At 39.9% G+C, this 5,000-nt stretch overlaps 1 protein-coding gene across 1 annotated transcript in view; it reads right to left on the bottom strand.

The window, feature by feature from the left end:
• LOC138356945 (RNA-binding protein 12-like) overlaps window positions 1-5,000 on the bottom strand; it is a 21,659-nt gene that overhangs the window by 985 nt on the left and 15,674 nt on the right. The window lies entirely within an intron of this gene.

Genomic DNA, 5,000 nt, shown 5'->3' with positions numbered 1-5,000 from the left:
AAAGAAAATAGGCTGCACTCTGTAGGTTAGCTGGGGTTGTGAGTCAGGGATACAAGAGTCAATAGTGGTGTTGTGAACTACTGCACTTGTTAATGGGGGGTTGTTTTCTTCACATTTTCGGGTTGTAGCAAAACACCTTCCCGCGGCCGCACCAATCTGCCAGCAAATACATTTTAGATATAAAGCTAAAAAAAAATAAAGTAGACCTGCTGTGTATATACATATTATGATTGAGAACATATTATTTATGCCATATTGTCACAGTCATATATATCATATATGCTGTATGCCATATTGTCACAGTCATATATATCATATATGCTGTATGCTATATTGTCAGTCATATATATCATATATGCTGTATGCCATATTGTCACAGTCATATATATCATATATGCTGTATGCCATATTGTCACAGTCATATATATCATATATGCTGTATGCCATATTGTCACAGTCATATATATCATATATGCTGTATGCCATATTGTCACAGTCATATATATCATATATGCTGTATGCTATATTGTCACAGTCATATATATCATATATGCTGTATGCCATATTGTCACAGTCATATATATCATATATGCTGTATGCTATATTGTCACAGTCATATATATCATATATGCTGTATGCCATATTGTCACAGTCATATATATCATATATGCTGTATGCCATATTGTCACAGTCATATATATCATATATGCTGTATGCCATATTGTCACAGTCATATATATCATATATGCTGTATGCCATATTGTCACAGTCATATATATCATATATGCTGTATGCTATATTGTCACAGTCATATATATCATATATGCTGTATGCCATATTGTCACAGTCATATATATCATATATGCTGTATGCCATATTGTCACAGTCATATATATCATATATGCTGTATGCTATATTGTCACAGTCATATATATCATATATGCTGTATGCCATATTGTCACAGTCATATATATCATATATGCTGTATGCTATATTGTCACAGTCATATATATCATATATGCTGTATGCCATATTGTCACAGTCATATATATCATATATGCTGTATGCCATATTGTCACAGTCATATATATCATATATGCTGTATGCTATATTGGGCATAAAACCATCTGAAAGAATACAGACTTATTGTGTTATCACGATGTTAATTCCTAAAGTTTGGAGGATTAAAGAGTATATGCTGACTCTTTAATATAATTTACAATTATAACTTACATTTATAATTATAACCTAATTTATATATTTTATTATATAATTTATAATTATACCTTAAAGCTCTTTTCTTTCCCCAGAATTAGTCACCCAAAAAGTACTTTATAAATGGAGGATTTAAATGAACTGAAAATACAGTATGTTTATTAATTATTTCTTTGCTAACATTTTCTTTAAATTTAGTGAGAATATTATTTATGCTCAGTCCTTCGTCGCAGCAATATTTTGGAAACCTTTTACAAAACCCACATGTGTCTGCAGTAATTATATATATATATGATCGTAGTGTCACGGTGTCCAGTGTTATTGTGCTATTTACTGTGGTGATTGCAGTATGAGGACCTGTTCTAAGTGGTAATTAGAGCACTGGGGTCATTTGCAACAGTAAGTGTTGTGCAGTGTTCTAATACTTGGAAATTAGAGTAATTGCCGTGTGTGTTATTGCACAGAGGGTTGTCATTGATGGTGATTGTTGCAAGCGTTGGTCAATCACCGGGGTGGGATTGCAGTTCAGTAAAGTCATTGTGGGGCAGTGTTCTAGAGGGTTCATGTCCTGTATGTTATTTTACGAGTGTTCTGCAGTATTGTCATTGCAACTTATCAGTTCCTTCAGGCGCTCTTCATTCCCCATTCTTCGTAACTCTGGGAAGAGTCTTGTTGCAAACTTCTGAACCTTTTTCAGTTTCCTTATGTGTTTCTTCAGGTGGGGACTCCATGATGGGGCGGCATACTCAGAGACTGGCCTCACGTAGGCAGTGTAAAGTGCATTAAATGCCTCCTTACTTAGGTTTCTGAATGATGTTCTAACTTTTGCCAGTGTAGAGTACGCTGCTGTCGATATCCTATTTATATGGGCCTCGATAGGAGTTATATTAGGGGTTACGTCCACTCCCAGGTCTCTTTCTCGAGTCGTCACAGGTAGGGGAGTTCCCCTTCATTGTGTACTGTCTCTTTGGTCTCCTATCACCTAATTTCATTTCCATAACTTTACATTTGCTCATGTTGAACTCCAGTAGCCATTTCTCTGACCATCTCTGCAACCTGTTCAGGTCTTCTTGGATTATCCTACAATCCTCATCTGTCACAACTCTTCTCATCAACTTTGCGTCATCCGCGAACATCGACATGTAGGACTCTACTCCTGTAAACATGTCGTTAACGCATATTAGAAATAGAATTTTTCCCAGCACCGATCCTTGAGGTACTCCATTCGTTACTGTTCGCCAGTCCGACTTCTCGCTCCTTACTGTAACTCTTTGGCTCCTTCCTGTTAGGTAGTTCCCAACCCATGCTAAGGCCTTTCCGCTCACTCCCGCCTGCCTCTCAAGTTTGAGTAGCAGTCTCATGTGCCATACTGTATCAAAGGTTTATTGGCAGTCCAGAAATATGCAGTCTGCCCAACCTTCTCTGTCCAGCCTTGTGACTTAATGTATGCGTGCGTGTGTGTGTGTGTGTGTGTGTGTGTGTGTGTGTGTGTGTGTGTGTGTGTGTGTGTGTGTGTGTGTGGTGTGTGTGTGTGCGCGTGTGCGTGTGTGTATGTGTGTGTGTGTGTGTGAAATGTGTGTGTGTGTGTGTATTTACTATTTGTGTCTGCATAATCGATCTATTAGTTCTTATGTTCACCTATTTGTGCTTGCGGGGATTGAGCTCTGCTCTTTCGGCCCGCCTCTCATCTGTCAATCAATCAACTGTTACTAACTACTAACTAATGTTAGAAGTTAGTGGAGGGGGACCTCCCCCCCCCCCACCCACACACCCCCAGGAAGCAGCCCGTAGCAGCTGTCTAAGTCCCAGGTACCTATTTACTGCTAGGTAACAGTGGCATCAGGGTTAAGGAAACTCTGCCTATTTGTCTCCGCCGGGTGCGGGGATCGAACCCCGGTACCTAGGTCCACGCGTCTAGAGCGCTGTCCACTCGGCCACCCAGCCCCCTCTGGTGTTTTTGCGCGTGTGCGTGCGTGTGCGTGCGTGTGCGTGCGCGTGTGCGTGCGTGTGCGTGCACGTATTTACGTTATATAACATTATTATAGTAATGAAACTTTTTTACAAGGCCAGAAATATATCTTACTATCACAGGAAGGAGTCCCCAGGAAATGCTGTTATCTTTTTTATTTAGACCAATAATCATGACAAACATTTAAATATTTAATAATATTTTTTGGTAAAAGGAAACGTGCCCAAGCGCCTCTGTCAAGCCGCGGGAATTGAACTCGATAAGGTATGGTTGTGAACCACCTGCACTAACTATTGGCCTGCAGTTCCCACGGCTGTTATTGACGGGGTTCTCCACTGAGCTCCATCACCTTGGCGCTCTCTATCATTGACTGATTGATCTGCCAGGGGCTGGATTGGCTGGTAGGGGCTTTGCAGGAATGTAAGAACACAAATGGTATGTTCTCTTCTATACCTGGTTGATACCTGGTTGATGGGGTTCTGGGAGTTCTTCTACTCCCCAAGCCCGGCCCGAGGCCAGGCGCGACTTGTGAGAGTTTGGTCCACCAGGCTGTTGCTTGGAGCGGCCCGCAGGCCCACATACCCACCACAGCCCGGTTGGTCCGGCACTCCTTGGAGGAATAAATCTAGTTTCCTCTTGAAAATGTCCACGGTTGTTCCGGCAATATTTCTTATGCTTGCTGGGAGGACGTTGAACAACCGCGGACCTCTGATGTTTATACAGTGTTCTCTGATTGTGCCTATGGCACCTCTGCTCTTCACTGGTTCTATTCTATATTTCTATATAAATGTACTTTTTTTGTATATACATAATTAAAATAAATAAAGAAATAAAGAAATAATTATATAACATAAATCAACATTGAACATTTGAGTAGTACTCATGTAGACTATTAGGTGGTGATGTTCCTGCCTCAACCCGTTCTCGCAAATTTAATAAGTCAATATTGACTTATTAAATATGTGCATAGGTGACATACTTAACATAATAGTTTCCCTTGAAAAGCTTCATAGAAAACACCAACCTTACCTAACCTTCTTAGTATGTTAAGATAAGCATCTTATTGCTTCGTAATTACAATTATTACTTAACCTATACCTATAATAGGTTAAGTAACAATTGTAATTACGAAGCTATAAGATGCTTATTTTAACATACTAAGTAGGTTAGGTAAGGTTGGTGTTTTCTATGAAGCTTTTCAAGGGAAACTATTATGTTTAGTATGTCACCTATGCACGCAACTAATAAGTCAATATTGACTTATTAAATTTGCGAGAACGGGTTGCCTGCCTATACTGACACGACCCGGCCTCGAGAGAGCTGTGAATAAGAGTTTCTGCCTCAAACAAATCTATTACATTGTAAACCAATACATCCTTTAAGAGGGTCGTTATTAATACAGGTTTTCGATAATTACAGAGCTCAAGGAAAGGTACCAGTAATACCATAGATGTGTGATCGATCGAAATGTTCTCAAGGCAGAGTTCCTCCACTGTGTAATGGGTTGTCAGAGATATACGTTGTTATGGAGGAGTGATCACTCCAACACTCTGAGTGAAATTGTTGCACTCACAGTGAATAAGGTGCGTATGAAATGTCCATATTTAATACGTCTGAAGGATGTATTATATCAATGTTCTTAAAGGAGAGAGAAGGACTTTAATTATGTTATGGAACTGACCCCAGCAAAGGCTCGAGCCCAGTTTTGAGCACAACGGTAGACTGTGTATTGTTTGATTGTCAGCATACCTCACCACCACCACCATCACCACCACCACTACCATCATCCCTCACCACCAGTATACCTCACCACCAC

This window comes from Procambarus clarkii, chromosome 75 (assembly GCF_040958095.1).
Source record: "Procambarus clarkii isolate CNS0578487 chromosome 75, FALCON_Pclarkii_2.0, whole genome shotgun sequence".
Lineage (NCBI taxonomy): Eukaryota > Metazoa > Arthropoda > Malacostraca > Decapoda > Cambaridae > Procambarus > Procambarus clarkii.
Note: the sequence above shows the minus strand (reverse complement) of the source record. Positions and strands in the feature narration are given on the sequence as shown.